Below are 22,270 nucleotides of genomic sequence, written 5' to 3' on the forward strand. Positions count from 1 at the left end.
ACATGATCTGTACCAGATGGTGACTTGAAGACAGTAAGGACTGCAGATACTAGAAGCCAGAGTCAATTGATGTGAAGCTGGAAAAGCACAGCAGGTCAGGTGACCACAATAACCTCCTACCTCAATTCACCTGTATCCCACCTACCTTTCTCCCAGCCCCACCCCCTCTTTCTATTTACTTGCGGGATCCATTCCCCCTCCCCAGTCCTGGTGAAATGTTGATTTTTGTGCTGGTTCAACTCCAAGAAGAGCCCAGGTTAGACTCACTTTGTGCTTGGGCCTTGGATGGGGATAAGGACATGAGAGAGCTCAAGCCCTAAAGATATTGAACTCGATATTGAGTCTGGAAGTCTACAGGGTCCCCAGGCAGGAAATGGGGTGCTGTTCTTCCAGTTTGTGCTGAATTTCACTGGAGCATTGCAACAAGTCCGAGATAGAGATGTTGGCCAAGGAATGCAAGTGTTCTGCAAAGTGGTCACCCAGCGTACCCTTTATTTCCCCAATGTACATTGTGAGCAGCAAATGCAGTAGACTAGATTGTGTGAAGTGCAAGTAAAGCGCTGCTTCACCTGGAAGGTGTGTTTGGGTCCTTCGATACTGAGGACAGAGGAAGTAAACAGACAGGTGTTAAACATTCTGCGGTTGCAGCGGAAGATGCAGTGAGGCTGTGGGGGAATGTTGAGAGTGAAGGAAGAGTGGACCAGGGTGTCCCAGACAAAATAGTCCCTGTGGAAGGCTGACAAGGAAGGGGAGGGGAATATGTGTCTGGTGTGTGGGAATTGGTTATGACTCGGCTGACAGCCCTCTCAACAATAGTGCTGGGGAATCCTTTGTTGAGGAAGAAGGTGGATACTTCGAAGGCTCCTTTGTCGAAGTTGGCATCATCAGAACAAATGCAACAGAGATGGAGGAATTGAGAGAATGGAATAGACTCTTCACAGGAAGCAGAGTATGAGAATGTGTATTCCAGGTAACTATAGGAGCCTGTGTATTTATAGTGGATATTGGTGGCCAGTCTACCCACAGAAATGGAAACAGAGATGGTGAGGAAGGGATGGGAGGAGTCAAAGATAGACCAGGTGAAGGTGCGAGCAGATTAGAAATTGGAAGTGAAATCGATAAACTTTTCCAATTCTGGCAGAGAGAACGGCAGCACCAGTGACGATGTTGATATACCGGAGAAAGAGTTAGAGGTGGGCCGGATAGGACTGGAACAAGTCATGTTCCACAAAGAGACAGGCATACCTGGGGCCTACACATGTACCAATGGCCATACCTCTGACCTGAAGAAAATGACAGGAGTTAAAATAAAAGTTGTTCAGGGTGAGGACAAGCTCAACCAGGTGAAGGTGGCTCTTAGTGGAAGGGGACAGTTCAGGCCATTGTTCCAGGAAGAAGTGGAGAGCCCTGAGACACTCCTGGTGGGGGATGGACTTGCAAAGGGATTGTAAATGGGTAGAACAGACTGAATCAAGGTATGAAGACATGAGTTCTGTGGGGCAGAAGCAAGCAGAAACTGTGGGTCTGCCCAGGCAGTCCTGTTTGTGACTTTTGGGAAGGAGGTGGAAGTGAGCTGTGTGGGGTTGGAGGACTATCAGCTTGGAGATTTGAGGCTGGTTATCATAGTTGACACAATGGCCTGATGTTCCATCATGGTGTCATGGTCCCAGGGTAGATAGAAGGAGGTATCTGAGAGCTGGCGCTCAGCCTCTGCAATGAAGAGGTCAGTCTGCTAGATAACAACAGCACCACCCTTAGCGGCAGGCTTAATTACAAAGTTAGGTTGGATCTGAGAGTGTGGAATGCAATCAGTTTCCAAGAGGGTGGGTTGGAATGGGTAAGGGGTGTAGAGAAATTGAGGTGACCTATGTCACGTTAACAGTTCTCAATGAACAGGTCAACTACAGGTAAAAGGCCATAGGGAGGCGTCCAAGTTGGAGGTGGGTGAAGGGATCTGTGGGATGGGGAGAAGACGCTTGTCTAAAGAAATGGGCACAGAGGCGGAGGTGATGGAAGAAGAGTTCAACGACATGTCGGTGGCCGAAATTCATTCAAATTAAACTGTGACCTTTGCTGAGTGCCGAATATTCAGAAGCAGAGAGCAGGAGGTCAGGAGGGATGATGAATACACAACAGGAGGTGGGGTTGGGGGAGGGGATGGAGACAGAAGGTAGGGGAGGGGAGGAAGGTTCCAGTGAGCCATGGTTATCTCTAAGTGGTTGCATCTTGTGTGCCTTGATGCCTGATAGGAAACGATTTCTTGTCAGCACATCAAATGAGGCAGATGATGAAGTGGAACTGGGAAACAAAGCAGCCCTCGGTCAGCGTGATGCGATGCTGTTAGAGAGAGAGGTTAAGGGTGGGAGTGTGCATATGACGAAGCATGGCACAGTGTGTTAATCTCAGAATGCGGCAAATCTCAGGACCCGGCGAATATCATGCAGATACTTATGTTGCTGGTTGGAATCAAAGCAGGAAGGATGAAACTTGAGTTGGAATCCACGTGGGATGAGTCTGACCTAGTGGCAGTCACTGAGGAATGTGATGTGGCTGTGGAAATGGGTTTTAGCAAATACCTGTTCAAACACCAGGAGCGAAATTGAAATTAATGACAGTGGCAAGAAAAATGATTGGAACAGAAATCCTGCTGGAGAGAGGAGCAGAACTTCAAGATGGGCATGCCGAGAACAGAAATGGCAGTGAATTAAATACTAAATAAAAATTGATAGAACTGTGGATGCTGTAAATCAGAAACAAAAATAGAGATTGCTGGAAAAGCTCAGCAAGTCTGGCAGCATCTGTGGACAGAAATCAGAGTTAACATTTCGGGTTGAGTGACCCTTCCTCAGAACTGATGGTAACTAGAAAAATGTCAGTTTTTGTGCAGAAGACAGTGTGGGGCAAGGGGGTAAGGAGTAAATGGTAGGTGGGGATAGAGCCCAAAGAGAGAGAACAGTTGGACAGACAAAGGAGTGGATAACAATCTCGTTGGGAGGGTGAATAGCTATTAATGGAGACTGTTAGTGCTAACAATGGGTTGAGTGTAGTGGCAGACTATGTGATAACAAGGCCTGGTGTGTGGGGGTTTGGGTAAGGGCATGAGGGAGCTCAAGCCCTAAAGTTATTGAACTCAATATTAAGTCCAGAAGGCTACAGGGTCCCCAAGAAGAAAAAGAGGTGCTGTTCTTCTAGTTTTGCACTGAGCTTCGCTGGAGGACTGCAACAAGCCTGAGACAGAGATATTGATCAAGGAACACGGTGGTGTGTTGAAGTGGCAGGCAGCTAGAAGTTCAGGGTCATTTTTTGGGGACAGAATGCAAGTGTTCCGCAAAGCAGTCACCCAGCTTACTGTTTGTTTCCCCAATGTAGAGGCAACCACATTGTGAGCAGCAAATGCAGTAGACTAGATTGCATGAAGAGCAAGTAAAGTGCTGCTTCACCTGGAAGGTGTGTTTGGGTACTTGGATACAGAGGAGCGAGAAATTTAATGGACAGGTGTTATGCCTTCTGCAGTTGCAGTGGAAGGTGCCGTGAGGCTATGGGGGAGTATTGGGACTGAAAGAAGAGTGGACCAGGGTGTCCTGGAGGGAATGGTCCCTGTGGAAGGCTGACAAAGGAGGGGAGGGGAAAATGTCTCTGCTTACCCAGTCTACACTTCGTTTCCCCACAGTTACCTGGACTATATATTCTTGCACCCTGCTTCAAGTAAAGAGTGTACGCCATTCTCCCAATTCCTCTGTCTCTGTCACATTTGTCCTGATGATGCCAACTTTGACAAGAGAGACTCCGAAATGTCCATCTTTTTCCTCAACAGAGGATTCCCCAGCACTGTTTTTGACAGAGCTCTCAGCAAGGTCAGATCCATCTCCTGCACTTTGGCCCTCACCCACTTTCTTCCCTGCCGCAACAGTGATAGGGCCCCCCTTGTCCTGACCTACCATCCCACCAGCATCCACATCCAGAGGATGATTAATTACGATTTCTGCCACCTCCAGCAAGATGCCACCACCAGCCTTCCACAGGGGTCCACTCCTCCTTCACTCCCAACACTTCCCTGCAGCCTCGCAGTACCTTTCTCTGCAACCACAGAAGTCCATTTACTTCCTCCTTTCTCAGTATCCAAGGGCCCAAACACACCTTCCAGGTGAAGCAGTGCTTTTACTTGCTTTTCACACAATCTAGTCTACTGCATTCGTTGCTCGCAATGTGGTCTCCTCTACATTGGGGAAACAAAGCATAGTCTGGGTGACTGCTTTGCAGAACATTTGTGTTCCGTCTGCAAAAAAAGACCCTGAACTTCTAACTGCCTGCCACTTCAACACACCACCGTGTTCCCTGGCCAACATCTCTGTCTCAGGCTTGTTGCAGTGCTCCAGCAAAACTCAGCGCAAACTGGAAGAACAGCACCTCATTTTCCACTTGGAGACCATGCAGCCTTCCTGACTCAATATTGAGTTCAATAACTTTAGGGCTTGAGCTCTCCCATGTCCCCCAATGCCCACACACCAGGCTTTGTTATCACATAGTCTACAACTACACATAACTCATTGTTAGCCACTAACAATCTCCATTCATAGCTATTCACCCTACTAGCCAGGTTGTTATCCACTCCATTGTCTTTCCAACTATTTTCTCTCTCTTTGGGCTCCAATCCCATCTATCATTTCTTCCCTACACCCCTCTCTCCACCCTATCTTCTGAACATAAACTGAGATTTTATTAGCTACCATCAGTTCTAAGGAAGGGTCACGTGTCCTGAAACGTTAACTCTGATTTCTCTCCAAAGATGCTGCCAGACATGTTGAGCTTTTCCAGCAATCTCTATTTTTGTTTCTGATTTACAACATCTGCAGTTCTTTAGATTTTTATTTAGCATTATTCAGTTAGATCAAGTGTGATCTGTTTGTTAACTCCATGTATCAGCATGGATTGCAACCTTTAATACCCATTGCCTAATCAAAATTTCGTCCAAGTAACCTTTCAGTTTTCTGTTTCAACATTGAAAAATGTAGAAATATTACAGTTAGGAAAACATCAATTTGTATCTAGCCTGTTCCATTGAGTTGTATTGAAGTGCAGATACTAATACTTGTCAGACTGGATCACAGAGTGGCTATCTTTCTGCAAAAGGTTTTTGAAAAATGCATAACGTATTCCAAGAAAGTTGGGTCAGGCTGAAGTCTGCAAAGTATTTGAGAGTTCAGCAGTCGGGTAATTTATTTTTAAACTTCTTTAAACTTTCTTATTGTAATTTGATTTTAAGTCAGTGCATCAGTTAGAAGAAAACAAGGATAATACCATTCAGGAATTTAAGTTCAATCTGATGTTCAAATTTGGCAAAATGTGTTTTGCCTGGTGAACTACAGTTGGAACATTGAAGCATCACTTTATTTACTTACTGTCTTTCAAGAATCCCTCTTTGTCTTCACTGAAATTTTGCATGCATTCATTGGATCTCTTGACAGGCTTTTAAGAGAACCTGGAGAAGGCTGTGTAAGAAATTTTTGTGTGATCATTAATGTGAAAACTGCAGAATGTGCTGGAGGTACTTGGTTTTTTAGTCATTGCTTTTGTCATCTGAATTTAATGATCCACTTTTCAAAAGTCCTGAAAAAGCATTTTCAAACAAAATGAACTCAACAGAAGGTGCAAAGGTGTTTACTGCATTATTTGGAAAGTCCAACTGAAATGACATTACTGACTTCACTCTGTCTTGTGGTATTAACATGTAATTGTTAACCCAATAGATTTCAATAGGTTTATTCTAGATTCTACTGTGTCAACCCAATTGTGAAGACTAAAGAATATTGTATTGATATACGAATGGATCACTTGCATATTCTAACAATAAGCCTTATGCATTGTAGAATTTTTTGAATGATATATTTAATGTCAATATTCAAAAAGATTCTCCATAAATTTAAAATGTAAAATATCTTCCAGTTTTATCAATAATATTTGTGGAATAATTTGTGAAAGTATAATTTAATCTGCATGTTAGGGTAATTGCTTCCAAACAAACATGGCATAATTTGCTAGGATACCTTTTTAAATGCAGTGATTAAAGAGTTCTTCAAGCGCAATACCTAACCCAGGAACATAAGTAAATTACTCAGAATAATTTATGAGCTCTCTGGGGACATATGACTGTATTGGGCAAACAGAACATTTTCATTTATGAACAGTATAGAATTAATTAAAGTGTGCATGTAAAATTTATTAGTTATTTGGAGCACCTAAACAAAAATCACCATTTTCCACCATGCAAGAGCCCTTAAATTGTAATATCAAGTAAAGCACATTGATTAGATTTTGTGCTTGATGTTAGTTATGATTTGAGACACAAGGTTTCAAACTTCATTAGGTTTTTGATAGCCAAAGGATAATTTCAATCTTCAAACAATTCCAGCCAAGATCTTGAAATAGTAAATTCCAATAACAATTAAAACTGTCCTGAAGTTAATTTTTGATGGGTATTTCTGATTAATTCAAAATTGTCAAAGCAGACTGTACTGCCATATTAGTTTATATAAATTAAAGGAAGGAAATTGTCAAGATTATTTGTATGTGAATGCCTTTTAACCCATGTAATTCATCTATTATTCACAAGCTTGACAGTACAATTTGCGTTGGCACCTCTTTCACAAAAAAAAATCAATGATAGTGTTTTGTGCTTGGTACCCGTGCACTGTCATAGTTTTTATTTAATACCTTCTTAATTAATGTTCATATCTGAACTTCTCTAAGGAGTTAAGTTAGCTGTCTATTCAGAGGAAGTCTTATCAAACACAGAGCATTTTGCACATGGCACAATGGTGATATCCCTGCTCCTGGGCCAGGAGGCCTGGTTTCAAGTCCCAGTTGCTCTAAAGTTGTGCAATAACATCACTGAACAGGTTGATTCGAAAATATCTAGAATTAATCAGAAAAATGCATTGGCTACTGCTTTGTCTACATGATTGACCTTTTTGTACAATAATAATATGAACATTAGTGAGATAAATGACTGTTAATCTGTTTTTGGTAACAGTAACAGACATTTGAGTCACCCAAAATTACATTCTATTTCAGCAAAGCCAAAAAAAGTGCTCTACTTTATATTGCAATGTAAGTTTATCAAGGTCCATAAGTACTGCATTCCTGAACTATCATAGTGTGCACTGCAGTGAAAATTCAAGTGTACTACCTCAGCAAACTTTTTTTAAGGAACAGTGTGAAAAAAATAGTTGGATGACAATCTATTCCATCTCTCAAATAGGATTGTGAATAACTCCTTGTTTGTTAAATGATTGCACTAATGAGCATTGGCATTACCAAAAATGAAGTACAAGTAGGTACAATAGCTATTTATTAAGCATTTAAGGTCCCATTGGCTTTGTGAATAGTTGCTCGGTAATGTCTTGATGGGCCGTACAGAATGGGGATGTTCTGGTTAAGATTTTTGGTCTGTGCCAGGGAGAGAAAACTGCCAGCCAGGGTTTGAATCACTGATCATTATTATCTAATGGTTCCTACTGGAAACTATACGGTTTTATGGATGTTGAATGGCAGTAATATTAGGCTCAATAATGTTGACTCTCATAATGGACTAGCCTACCGGTAAGTATCTACCTGACACTATACATCAGTAATTAAAACTTTGCTGAAACACCAGAGAAATTGTGCCTTTGGCATTCTCCCCCTACATCAACTGCTACCTTTAGGACAAAAAGCAAAGAGTTGGGTATGATTGAAAAAAAATGTAGATAGTTGAGACACTAAAGATACATGAGTTGCAGAAGAATGGGGAGATGAGTATCTTATTGAAATTTATAAAATTCTAACAGAATGAGACAGGTTAGATGAGGGAAGGATGTTCCTGATGATGGAGGAATCCATAACCAGGGGTCATAGTTTAAGGATAACAGGTAAACCTTTTAGGACTGATATGAGAAGAAATTTCTTTACCCAGCGATGATGAGCCTGTGGAATGTGTTACCACAGAAAGTGCTTAAGGCCAAATCATTGTGTTTTCAAGAAGGAAGTATATATAGTTCTTGTAGCTAACGGCATCGAGGGATATAGGGGTTAGAGTATTGAGCTCACTGATCAACCATTATCATTGTGAATGGCGGGCAGGCTGTAGGGGTTGAATGGCCTACTCCTGCTTCTACTTCTATCTTTATATTACAGTCTTAAGTACCATATTGACATTGACTGAAATGGTGATGGTGATCATTATAAGATTTTAATGCAGTTATTTTGGTTAGTAGTCTTAAATTTGTCACATATAAATGAGGCTATAATACTTTTACCTTCAAAAAAACGTACAATTACAAGTTTTACCTTGTGCTGGAGCTCATGATTTTGCATGCACATACTTTGGTAGAGTAAAAATTGTAATCTACATGTAACAGTTGAGTTGTGACAGCCTGACTGAGTTAAACTCTGGGTGGAAGCATTTTTCACAGTTGTCTCAATAAGCACAATGCAACCTTCCCCCATCATGCATTGGCTTATTAATGATTAAGGAAATGGTCATCATGAAGCTGATCACTGATGTCAGTGGATTATGTTACAAGGAAAGGCTGGAGAAAGTTGACCTCTTCATCCATAAGCATGCAACTGTTGAGGAAACATATAGTTTTTCATACTGAGAGTGAAAAGCATTTAGGGTGAACTTCTGATTATGCTAGTGGAAGCAAAAAGCTTTGAATCATTTGAGAAATGATGCAGTGAATGCACTATAAGTTTTTCTCAACATGTTAACTAAAATTAGTTGTATCACGTTTCTTCCTAGTATTTATTTTAAGATCTGGTTGGACATTTTATAATATAACAGTTTAGTGTTCTGGGATCTAAAATAGTACCAAGATCGAGTATAGTAATTAATATTGTTCACTTTGAGATTCCTTCAAGATGCTGAAGAGAATTGACAAAGTAGCTGTAGGAAGGATATTTCTTCATGTGCAGAATCTGGAATGAAAAGTGTGGCAGTATCTGTGGAGAGAATGCAAAGTTAATATTTCAAGTCTAGTGACTATTCATGAAGAGTCAGGTGATGAAAAGTCATCGGACTCAAAATGTTAATTTTGTTTTCTCTTCATAGATGTTGCCAGACTTACTGAGTTTTGCTAGCAATTTCTGTATTTTATTTCAGGTCTCTAGCATCTACAGTTCTTAGTTTTATTGTACTAAAATGAGAAGTCATAGTCTTAGGATAAGGGGTAGCTGATTTCAAAAGGAGATAAGGAGAAATTACTTCTTTAAAAAGGTCTTCAAGGTAAATCTGTGAAGTCACTACCTGAGAATGTAGTAGATGATTTGGTTTGATTCATAACTGTCATAAATACTGAGGTACAGTGAAAGGTGTTGTCTTACATGCTTTACACGCAGGTTGTACTATACAGTGCTTCAGGCTTTTCGAGTAGAGTGCAGGATATAGTGTTGCAGCTGCTGAGAAGGTGCAGAGAGAGATCAACATTAACATTTAAGAGGTCCATTCAAAGTCTGATAACAGCAGGCAAGAAGCTGTTCTTACATGCATTCAAAATTTTATATCTTCTGTCCAATGGAAGAGGATGAAAGAAAGTATAACCGGGGTGGGAGGGATCTTTGATTATGTATCTTTGTGTGATTGACTGGGATTTGTTCACAACTCTCTATAGTTTTTTGTGGCCTTGGGAAGAGCAGTTGCCATACCGTGCTGTGATGCATCCAGATAGGATGCTTTCTATGATGCATCCATAAAAATTTGTAGGAGCCTTTATGGACATTCTGAAATTCCTCAGCCTTCTCAGGAAGAAGAAGCGTTGTTGTGCTTTTTTGACTGCAGTGTCAACGTGGGTGAACCGGGACAGATTGTTGATGATCGTCACTCCCAGGAATTAGACACTCTTCAACTTCTCCACCTCAGCACTATTGATGCAGACAGGGGCGTGCTCTCCAATCTGCTTCCTGAAGTCAATAACCTTTACATCATGTCTTTACATTATGCCGGCAAGGATGCAATCTCATCCCTGTATTCGTTGTTGTTTGAGATCAGACCTACAATGGTGGTGTCATCAGCAAACCCGTAAATGGAGTTGATGCGGAATTTGGCCACACAGATTATAGTAGTGGACCGAGTACACAGCCTCGTGGGCACTGCTGTTGAGGATTGTCATGGAATAGGTGTTGTTGCCTATCCTTGTGGTATATTGGTCAGGAAGTCAAGAATCTGGTTACAGAGTGGGGAGCAGAGACCTGATCCTGGAGTTTGGAGATGGATGTTAGGATATTGAGTAATTTTAAGGAGGAAGTAGACAGATTTTTAAATTAGTAATGGGTTGGAGGGTTATGGAGAGCAGGCATGAAAATGGAGTTGAGATCAATATGAGATCAGCCATGATTACATCAAATGGTGGAGCAAGCTCGAAGGGCTGAATTGCCTACTCTTGCTGCTAGTTCTTATGTTAGATAGTAGACTTTATGCTTATAAACAGTATGTGTATCTCATTTAAAATAAAGTAACATGTTAGCTGTCAACATTTTCACAGTTACCATAAAGTCTACCTGAACACATTTCTTGTGGTTTTTAAAAATGATTAATCCTTAAAACAAAAGTCTAATGGATTTCAGATTCGATTTTAGCAGTTGATATTTATATTATTCTATACATTCTTCAAAATTATATTTTTGTATTTTTACCAGCCCTGATCTTGTTTTAAGAAATAAAATTTCAATCTGAAACTTAAGATTATGTTTTACATTTTATTGTCTACAAATATATTTTCTGTAAACTACTATTGAAAGTTTTTCCCAAAGAAATAGCAATGGAAGTTTTTGTACACTATATATTAAACTGTAACCAAGTTTAGCCAAGATGCTGCAGTACATGACAACTAGTTATTCAGGCTATGGAATTTGACCTGATTCTATGAACAAAACAAAAGAACAAAAGAGAAGTACGGCATAGGAACAGGCCCTTCGGCCCTCCAAGCCCATGCCGATCATCATGCCCTGACTAAACTGAAAAAACAAACCATCTGCCCCTATTCGGTCCGTATCCCTCCATTCCCTCCCTATTCATGTAACCATCCAGATGCCTCTTAAATGTCACCAATGTCCCTTCTTCCACCACCGCCTCTGGCAGTGCATTCCATGCTCCTACAAACTCCCTGCGTGAAAAACTTTCCTCGCACATCTCCCTTAAACTTTTGCCCTCTCACCCTGAACCTGTGCCCCCTTGTAATTGAAACTTCAACCCTGGAAAAGAGCATCTGACTATCCACCCTATCTATGCCTCTCATAATTTTGTAGACCGATATCACGTCTCCTCTCATGTTTAGATGATGCTTTATTCTGCCATGAGAATTATTCACAAATGTCTCACTTTTAGCATTGACTGGTAGTTTAGATGCTCTGAGGGAGTGGCACTGGTGTTTCATAAATCAGTGCATTCAGATATTTGGTACTGGAATTCTATATGGCAATGTGGCAGGGGGATGGGAACCAAATGAGGTTAGTGGACAGTAAGGAGGTAGTGACTAAAGCCTGTAAGGAACGAGATAATGAAGTCAGTGTGACTAAGGGGAAGAGGAGGCAGAGAGCAGATGATGAACGCAAAGGGACAGGTGGTCTGAGGTGCACTTGTTTTAATGCGAGAAGTGTAGTAGGTAAGGCAGATGAACTTAGGGCTTGGATTAGTACCTGGGAGTATGATGTTATTGCTATTACTGAGACTTGGTTGAGGGAAGGGCAAGATTGGCAACTTAATATCCCAGGATATAGCTGCTTCAGGCGGGATAGAGAGAGAGATAAAAGGGGTGGAAGAGTTGCATTACTGGTCAAAAAGGATATCACAGGTGTGCTGAAGGAGGGCACTATGGAGGACTCGAGCAGTGAGGCAATATGGGCAGAGCTCAGAAATAGGAAGGGTGCGGTAACAATGTTGGGGCTGAACTACAGGCCTCCCAACAGCGAGCGTGAGATAGAGGTACAAATATGTAGACAGATTATGGAAAGATGGAGGAGCAACAGGATGGTGGTGTTGGGAGATTTTAATTTTCCCAACATTGACTGGGATTCACTTAGTGTTAGGGGTTTAGATGGAGCAGAATTTGTGAGGAGCATCCAGGAGGGTTTTCTAGAGCAGTATGTAAATAGTCCAATTTGGGAAGGGGCCATACTGGACCTGGTGTTGGGGAGTGAGCCCAGCCAGGTGGTTGAAGATTCAGTAGGGGATTAATTTGGGAATAGTGATCATAATTCCGTAAGTTTTAGAATACGGATGGACAAAGACAAGAGTGGTCCTAAAGGAAGAGTGCTGAATTGGGGGAAGGCCAACTATAGCAAAATTCGGCAGGAGCTGGGGAATGTGGATTGGGAGCAACTGTTTGAGGGTAAATCCACATTTGATATGTGGGAGGCTTTTAAAGAGAGGTTGATAAGAGTGCAGGACAGACATGTCCCTGTGAAAATGAAGGATGGAGAGGGCAAGATTAGGGAACCATGGATGACAGGTGAAATTGTAAGACTCGCAAAGAGGAAAAAGGAAGCATACATAAGGTCTAGGCGACTGAAAACATTCGAAGTTTTGGAAGAATATCGGGAAAGTAGGACCAATCTGAAATGAGGAATTAAGAGGGCTAAAAGAGGTCATGAAATATCTTTAGCAAACAGGATTACGGAAAATCCCAAAGCGTTTTATTCATACATAAGGAGCAAGACGGTACTAGAGAAAAGGTTGGCCCAATCAAGGACAAAGGAGGGAAGTTATGTGAAGAGTCAGAGAAAATGAGTGAGATTATTAATGTCTACTTTGCGTCAGTATTCACCGAGGAGAGGGACATGACGGCTGTTGAGGTTAGGGATAGATGTTTGATTACTCTATGTCAAATCGGCATAAGAAGGGGGCAAGTGTTGGGTATTCTGAAAGGCATTAGGGTGGACAAGTCCCCAGGTCCGGATGGGATCTATCCCAGGTTACTGAGGGAAGTGAGAGAGGAAATAGCTGGGGCCTTAACAGATATCTTTGCAGCATCCTTGAGCACGGGTGAGGTCCCGGAGGACTGGAGAATTGCTGAGGTTGTCCCCTTGTTTAAGAAGGGTAGCAAGGATAATCCAGGTAATTATAGACCGGTGAGTCTGACGTCAGTGGTGGGGAAGCTGCTGGAGAAGATACTGAGGGATAGGATCTATTTACATTTGGAAGAAAATGGGCTTATTAGTGACAGGCAGCATGGTTTTGTGCACGGAAGGTCATGTCTTATCAACTTGATAGAATTCTTTGAGGAAGTGACAAAGTTGATAGATGAGGGAAGGGCTGTGGATGTCATATACATGGACTTCAGTAAGGCATTTGGTAAGGTTCCTCATGGTAGGCTGATGGAGAAAGTGAAGTCGCATGGGGTCCAGGGTGTACTAGCTGGATGGATAGAGAACTGGCTGGGCAACAGGAGACAGAGTTGTAGTGGAAGGGAGTTTCTCAAAATGGAGAACTGTGACCAGTGGTGTTCCACAGGGATCCGTGTTGGAACCACTGTTGTTTGTGATATACATAAATGATCTGGAGGAAGGTATAGATGGTCTGATTAGCAAGTTTGCAGATGACACGAAGATTGGTGGAGTAGCAGATAGTGAAGGGGACTGTCGGAGAATGCAGCAGAATATAGATAGATTGGAGAGTTGGGCGGAGAAATGGCAGATGGAGTTCAATCCAGGCAAATGCGAGGTGATGCATTTTGGAAGATCCAATTCAAGAGCGAACTATACGGTAAATGGAAAAGCCCTGGGGAAAATTGATACTCAGAGAGATCTGCGTGTTCAGGTCCATTGTACCCTGAAGGTGGCAACGCAGGTCGATAGAGTGGTCAAGAAGGCATATGGCATGCTTTCCTTCATCGGACGGGGTGTTGAGTACAAGAGTTGGCAGGTCATGTTACAGTTGTATAGGACCTTGGTTCGACCACATTTGGAATACTGCGTACAGTTCTGGTCGCCACATTACCAAAAGGATGTGGATGCTTTGGAGAGGGTGCAGAGGAGGTTCACCAGGATGTTGCCTGGTATGGAGAGCGCCAGCTATGAAGAGAGGTTGAGTAGATTAGGATTATTTACATTAGAAAGACAGAGATTGAGGGGGGACCTGATTGAGGTCTACAAAATCATGAGAGGTATAGACAGGGTGGAAAAGCAAGAAGCTTTTTCCCAGAGTGGGGGACTCGATTACTAGGGGTCAAGATTTCATGGTGAGAGGGGAAAAGTTTAAGGGAGATATGCGTGGAAAGTTCTTTACGCAGAGGGTGGTAGGTGCCTGGAATGCGTTGCCAGCGGAGGTGGTAGAGGCGGGCACGATAGCGTCATTTAAGATGTGTCTAGACAGATATGTGAATGGGCAGGGAGCAGAGGGATACAGATGCTTGGAAAATAGGCGACAGGTTTAGATAGAGGATCTGGATCGGCGCAGGCTCGGAGGGCCGAAGAGCCTGTTCCTGTGCTGTAATTTTCTTTGTTCTTGTTCTTTGTTCTATATGTTACAAAGGTCTATTGTGTGACAAGACTGCAGTGAGTTTTACTGAGATAGCAACGTGTAGAGCTGGATGAATACAGCAGGCCAAGCAGCATCAGAGGAGCAGGAAAGCAGCATCAGAGGAGCAGGAAAGCTGACATTTCAGGCCTCGACCCATCTTCAGAAATGAAGAAGGGTCTAGGCCCGAAACGTCAGCTTTCCTGCTCCTCTGATGCTGCTTGGCCTGCTGTCTTCATCCAGCTCTACACCTTGTTATTTCAGATTCTCCAGCATCTGCTGTTCCTACTATCTCTGGGTGAGTTTTACTGTTTATGTAATAATTGAAAATGTGCAATTGTACCCAAAAGGGGGAAAAAAATGTTGTATGTAATTTGGTGTGTATTTTTTGCATGCAGTGTGTAGCCAAGTTTTAGTCTGGTTGTTAATTAGTTTCCTGCCTCAGTATGGTTGAATAATCTATTGAAACTGTTGAGGATCACATGAATTATGGTCATTCGGAGTAGAAAACTGAACTGCAATGGTAAAACTACATCTTAGTTCAAAGTTAATAATTTAGATTTGCCTGTATTAACATAATTTATGACAGGTGTTTTTGGTTTCTGATGAATTTAGTCAGAGGGTTCTTGTGGCACAGTGGTAGTATTCCTACCTCTAGGAGGCGCAGGTTCAAGTCCCACCTGCAACAGAGGTGTGTCATAACATCTCTGAGTCGGCTGATCAGAAAATGTCTGAAATGGAAGTCGGTTGTTTACCGCCAGATTTCTTAGATTAGTTTATTAGCATAACTTCAAGTGTAGGTTTGAACAGATCTTGGGAAAATGCTAGTAGTACGAATGAACAAAATGAGTAAATTAAATTGAAGTTAAATGGATAGGAGCAAATAGTTTGTCATAATTGGTACAAAATTCTCTGAACCTTTGATGGGGTTTTGAGACTTTCCAAACTATTTCAACTTTTACAAAGGATAAATGGGCAGGCAAAATTGGGCAAAAAATGTAGGCATAACTAGGATAGAAGGTCATTTGATCAATTGTGTCCATTCGCAAGATGCACTAACTCACCAAGGCTCCATAGACAACACTTCCAAACCAATGACCATTGCTGTCTAGAAAGACAAGGGCATTGGATACATGGGACCACCACCAATTTCCCCTCTGAGCTGCTCATCATCCTGACTGAATATTGCCATTCCCTTCACTGTTTCTCCTCTATCTAATCAAACTAGCTTCATTAACTACCTCCCCTGTTCCTATGATGTCTTTCTTGCCTGATTCTAGCCGCATTCCAGCATGTGCCATACCCAGAATAACTTGAATACCCTGAATATCCCAGTAGTGGATGTGCATCCCTGGCATCAACACCATGTTTAAAAGGCCATTGCGCATGATGTCAAGCACTGTTAGTCTGGATTTGCCTTGTATAGTTCCTGACATTTAGCCCAGACATGGCAGACAAGGGAATATTTGGTGCCTTATCTTGTGGGCAGGGAGATCTTGGTGGATGGGGTGATGCACATGTGGGATTTCCTCTTTCCCCAGGACCAGCAGAGGAAGTCCGAGGTTACCTCCTGGGTCAAAGCATTCTCAGCAGTCTGAAAGAATGCATTGCACTGTAAGAAGGAGGCAATGACCTTTTGCACTCCATCAGTATGCGTGCCATTATCTTCTGTCTAATGCTTCACACTCACTCAATCTCTCCTGTGCACATCTTCACCAATGCTTATGCTGTATCATTCACATTGCCTTCAACAGCTTCCCTCATTCACTGTCATCCACGGTAAACCCTCGTACAGCTAATTCTGCATGCCCGTTAAGGTGTCTACTCAGTCACTCGGAATACCTTCCCTCCTGCACCGAAAGCAACAGCTGTGCCATCCACTTTCATCTCCCTAATACCTGTACCTGTCTCACTCCATGAGGAAAACAGCCCACAATAAGGCAGAAAGAGTCAAATCGGGCTGATATTTGGCTCGACCCTTTTATGTGGAGAGGATTCAGGAGACTGATCGTCCTGAGAAACAGACTAAGTCGTTGGATTGGTATTGGAAGCTACACCTATTGTGATGGGACCCCCTGAGCAAAAGTCATCTTGCGTAACTTTATTAAGGACTGCTGACAACTGTGACAAACTTTCCGGCTTTGTATCCGTACTAGACAGTATAGCAGGGCAGTGAATCTGCTATCTTTAGCTGAGGAGAAAAAGTGAAAAAAAGACAAAGCAGATATGTTGTGAGCATGCAGATAGGCTCAGAGTGATTGAGTGCTCAGAGAAAAATGAACCGGCTGGAGATGCGGGTAGATTCAGCAAGATGGCGGTGGAGTAGCCGAAGGTCATCTGCTCTGTTTGTTTTCTTTTTCTCTTTTCTCTCTCCTTACCTCTATTCCTCAAATGACGTCGGTGTTGGAGAGTTGAACCAGCGTACATTCAAGGGACCCGCGGCCTCAAGGAAGCCCAGGGGGGATGGACTCTCGGCCTCTTGGGGGCCCAGCATGGGCTCGACAGACTCCCGGCTTCAAGGAAGTCCAGAGCAGACTCGCGGACACCCGGCCTTGAGGAATCCTAGCATGTATGCTCGACCTCCCAGAGGAATCCCAATGCAGAATCCCGGACTCCGTGAGGAAGTCCAGAGCGGACTCTTGGCCTCGAGGTGAAGCCAAGCATGGATTTTCTGCTTTAGGACTGTAATGCTGAACTTTTATTTGTTTATTTTTTGTAATTTATACCTAAGATTTTGAGCCTAGGTATCTTTGTACTTAAGATGGAAATGCTGACTTTGTTCTCTTTTTGCTGTACTCATGGATCCACGTACTTGAGTACATGTGACGATAACTCTAATTCTAATTTTAATACAGCCTGGTCTGCGCCATGAGCTCGGTGCATGTCCTGAGCAAACAGTGTCCTTGCAGCTGCATTACAGTGGTATTTGCCACTGTCTTCCATGATGCAGTATTAAAGAGCTATAAGTGGATCAGAGATGTGCAATTAGGGTTTTTAGACGCTGACACATATCAGATGTCAGTGTCCGTGGTCGATCGTGTCATGGAGCATGTCTTGAGATATTCGTACTCGATGTCCATCGTTGAGGAGGCCGTTGGAACAAGCGATGAACTGAATTCGACAGATACCTACTCTGATTTCCATATTAAAAATTCTCTGTGTCTAGTTTATCCAGTGCATTTGGCAAGATAGGAAGCTGCAAACTAATGAATTGTGCAGTTAATAAGGTCTTCCCTTACTTCCCATACTTCCCAGAGTCCCAGAGATTTATCTACCTTCACGTTCTCTAAGACATCCCAAACTTTCTCTTCTGTAAAGCGAACTGTTTTTAAAACATCAAAGTTTATTTCTCTGCATTCTCAAGACTATTTCTTTTGTCACAGTAAAAATTAACACAAAATATTCATTTAGTATTTCTCCTATCTCCTGGGGTTCAACACAAAGGCAACCTCCTGATCTTTAAGAGGCTCTACCCTCTCGCTAGTTACCCTCATGCTGAGGTTGTAGACATACTCGCTGAGCTGATGGGTTTGGTTGCACACGTTTCATCACCCTGCTAGGTAACATCGTCAGTACGCCTCCGGTGAAGCGTTGGTGTTCTGTCCCGCTTGATATTTATATGCCTCAGTTTGTTGGGGTGTTTGGTACCACTTCCGGTTCTGTTTCTCGGTGGTTTGTATACAATGTCTAATTCGATGTGTTTGTTGATGGAGTTCCAGTTAGAATACAGGCTTCCAGGAATTCCCTGGTGTGTCTCTGTTTGGCTTGTGCGATTATGGATATGATGTCCCAGTCGAATTCATGTCCCTCATTGTCTGTGTGTGGTGAGACAAGTGAGAACTGCTGTGTCTCTTGGTGGCTAGTTGATGATCGTGTATCCATATTGTCAATTTTCTTCCAGTTTGGCCTATGTAGCGTTTCTCACAGTTCTTGCATGATATTTTCTATATTACACCAGTTTTGCTGGTTTTGGATATGGGATCCTTTACATTTGTCAGTAGCTATTGTAGGGTGGTTGTTGGTTTGTGGGATACCCTGATACCTAGGGGTCTGAGTAGCCTTGCGGTCATCTCTGAAATGTCCTTGATGTATGGTGGAATGATTAGTGAGTCTGGTCGTGTTGTGTCTTCCTGTTGTGGTCTGTCTCGGAGGTAACGGTGGATTGTGCTTTTCGGGCAATGAAATCTAACCAATGTTATGATTCTAGGTTGACTAGGCCCTAAATGAGATGCCTCACTATGTTATGGTTCTAGGTTGACTGCCTTAAATTGTTGGTGAGGAGGAGGAGTGAACTGATCCCTATTCTTTCTTCACCCATCCCTTTGTTGATTGCACCAAGCTGAATTTTTATGAATACCTTTCTCTTAGATCTAAATTAACTTGTGTTTTAAAATAAGCCAATTTAATCAGACTTAATTAACAAAATGAGTTTATTAATTACTAAAGAAGAAATAGTAATGCAATAACACACAGACGTTAGAAATAAGAGGTGTGTTTAAAAAGATAAAAGTTAAAAGAACAGTAATACAAATTAGTGTCTAAATTGTTTGTGAAGTGCAGACAATTGAATATTGTGACTATCCTGGTAGATAGCACTAGTAGGATTGATGTTCGTAGTTGAACAGATAATTGAGGATTTTGGCTTTGCAGGTTAATTGAAACTTTTTTAGCCCTAATTCCTTAGGCAGTGGCTGACGGGCAGCATTCAGAATGAGAAAGTGCGTTTTCACTTTTATTGTAATTCAGTGTTGTTTAAATGACTGTGCTCACAACATGATTTTAGCGTACTAGTCTACATACTAGGAATTCAGGCCACAAACACAGACTAGTGTTGCAGTCAGTTTTTAAACTTTTTTTTTGGTTTATCCGCAACAAAAACACCTGTTCTGTCAGCCCCTTTGTTATGTATGCCTACTACATTTCTCTGTCTGTTTGAACTTTCCCTGACACTCTACCATGTGATATTCCTGCACAGGACTTTGCCAGACGGTCACTGAATTTGCATTGACTGTAGCAAACATCTTTTAAAAAAATTAAAAAGTGAATAATGTCTTTGGTACTTTAGAGTTCTGATGTGTCACTATGTAAATTATTCTGCCTTTGTGTAAGGTGGGTGGAGATTTCATGATTAATCATAGAATCCCTGCAGTGCAAAAGAGGCCACTCAGCCCATCAAGTCTGGACCAACCTTGCGAAGAGCATCCCACGCATCCCAGCTCCAACCTATATCGACCATCCCGTATTTACTACGGCTAATCTACCTAGCCTGTATATCCCTAGACACTACGGCCAATTTAGCATGACCAATCCATCGTTCATGACTTTCTGTTAGGCAGCTGCATCACCACCATCTTCAACAGTATGCATTTATGATGTGGCCTTTGCGTGGAAAGATAATCTCAAATTTCTTTAAAGAAATTATATTCTTTTAAAAATCATTGAGTCAAAGAAGGCATCAGCAAATCTGACTTTTGTGAGTTTAAAAGTTATGTTTTTACACATTCTTGAAGGAGATGGAGGGTTTTTGTCAATGTCGGCCATATGGATTCTTACCATGAAACTTCATAAGTCACATACAAGCCATTATTTGTGGTAATCTTAAATTGTCACCAGTAATAGTTGTTTGCGATCTGATCTGTGGTGGAAAGAAAGATTTGAATGCATATAGTTGCATATAGTCTCAAACAACATGGTAAAGACCAATAATCTGTTTTTTGGTTGAGGGCTAATTATTAGCCAGGCACTGGGGACAACTTGCTTGCTCCTTCAAATAGTGTCACAAGATTTTTTACATTCATTCGCTCAAGGATCTTGACAATCCAGAATAAGGCAGTCCGTTTGATTGTCATACAGCATCTTGAGCATTCACTCCATTCATCACTAGCACACAATGGTGCAAGTAACATACCAAAGATCCTCAAATAGCATCTTCCAAACCCTCAAACTCTCTCAATTAGAAGGACAAATGCAATAAATGTGTTGGAACACCAGAACCTGCATGTTCTACTCGAAGGCATGTACAGTTCTGACTCAGAACTATATCAGTGTTTCTTCAGCGTCACTGGGTTAAAATCTGAGAACTACCTTCCTAACTACTCTGCGGTGGCCTAACATTCCAAAGATTGCAATGGCGGGTTGTTAGGCTCAAAGTGCCTAACAGGTTCTTTAAGGCCAAATCAAAATGAATACAAGAATACATGTGTGCTTTGACATAAAGGAAGTTTTATCAGCTTAATGTAATTTATATATTTACAAACTAATGAGTGAATCAATTAGCTTAAACTACTTCCCAATTCAAGGCAAGCTCATAGTAGTTACCTTCCAGCCAAAACAGGCTGCTTTTAAACTAAGTCTGTTTTCATGTACTTATTTCAATTGTTTATTGCCACATCCACAGAATCACAGAATCCCTACAGTGTGGAAATAGGCCCTTCAGTCCAACAAGTCCACACCGAACCTCAGAGCATCCCACCCAGACCCATCTCCCTGTAACCCACCTAATCTACACATCCCTGAATGCTGTGGGCAATTTAGCATAGCCAATTCACCTAACCTGCACATCTTTGGACTTTTATTTGGACAATTAACCCTTCACAATTAACTCGTTGATCTGGTTTGGAGATATCATTTTTGAGCCTAACATTACAAGCAGTTGAAGAAAGCATTTCAATACTGCTTTTTGTAGGGCAATTGTGGGCATTAAATATTGGCTTAACCAGCAATGCCCATATTCCATGAATGAATAAATAAAAGCTAGAGAGGGAAGGCAAGACCTCCTTCAATGTTTCATTCAAAGGATGGTCTCTGTGAAAGCAATGAGATAGTTACCAGATAATGTGTTTTGTGTGACTTTGGCTGAGGGATAAGTGTTAAATCAGCATGCCTAGGATAACATTCTAGCTCTTTTTCAGGGTGACGATTTTATAATCTTGTCTAAGTATCACATGATTAAACATTCCCTTTCCTTCTCCTCCAGTGAACAATGAAAGCCTGCCTTGTTAAAGAATAATTGAAAAGAATGACCAGTCAAGTTTCATTAGTTTATTCTGACTTGTTTTGTATAATATTATTCAAATTATGGAACTTGGAATTTAAAATCCGTAGACTTGTCATTAGATTTTAATTCTCCAGAATCAAGGTGTTTTAATAAACTTTGTAAAGGAAGCATTTGTATGGATGTTATGTTAAAATCCAGTGCTGTCCAATAATCCCTGCTTTGTGGCAACTTTGTTTTCAATGTTGCCTTACAAATTTGTGTGCCCTGTATATTTTCAGAAATACATACTGGTTTATTCAATGTAGGTTCCCTCTGGATCACTTAATTTCATTGATTTGCTCATGTTCATTGCTCTTGTTTGGAACTTTTGCAAGTACAAGGAAATAAAACCCACAAGTACTAGAAATGAACAGCACCACAGTCAGCAACTGAAGAAAGAAAGTGGGTTAAAATTTTACATAAGAAAATCGATTGAACTTTTCATCAGAAGTAATATCTCTATTCACCTTTGTATATGCCGACTGACCATCTCTGCCTTTTCTAGCAATTTCTGATTTTGTATATCTATTTGCATTGTCAGAGATTATAGTGACTATGAGGTATTTCAAATGCATAACCCTTTCATGTGATGTGAGAACTGTAACTAAAGTCAGCGCGTTTTAAGTGTTTTTTCAGCACTTTATAATAGTGAAACTTAGATATAATAATGCTTTATCCAATTCTATAAAAATGGTTCTCAAATTGATTAATAGTATACTCCTATTATAACTAAACCCTGAAAAGCA

At 41.6% G+C, this 22,270-nt stretch overlaps 1 protein-coding gene across 3 annotated transcripts in view; it reads left to right on the forward strand.

The window, feature by feature from the left end:
- Positions 1–22,270, forward strand: part of cdc42se2 (CDC42 small effector 2) — a 248,983-nt gene that overhangs the window by 78,121 nt on the left and 148,592 nt on the right. The window contains exon 1 of one of the 3 annotated variants that reach the window (XM_048595121.1): positions 16,937–17,138. The exons of the other annotated variants lie outside the window; for them this stretch is intronic. The gene's annotated coding sequence lies outside the window, so the exon portion shown is untranslated. Of the gene's footprint in view, positions 1–16,936; positions 17,139–22,270 lie in introns of those variants that run through there. 3 annotated transcript variants of the gene reach the window in all.

Source organism: Rhincodon typus, chromosome 3, assembly GCF_021869965.1.
Source record: "Rhincodon typus isolate 14 chromosome 3, sRhiTyp1.1, whole genome shotgun sequence".
In the NCBI taxonomy this organism is placed as follows: domain Eukaryota; kingdom Metazoa; phylum Chordata; class Chondrichthyes; order Orectolobiformes; family Rhincodontidae; genus Rhincodon; species Rhincodon typus.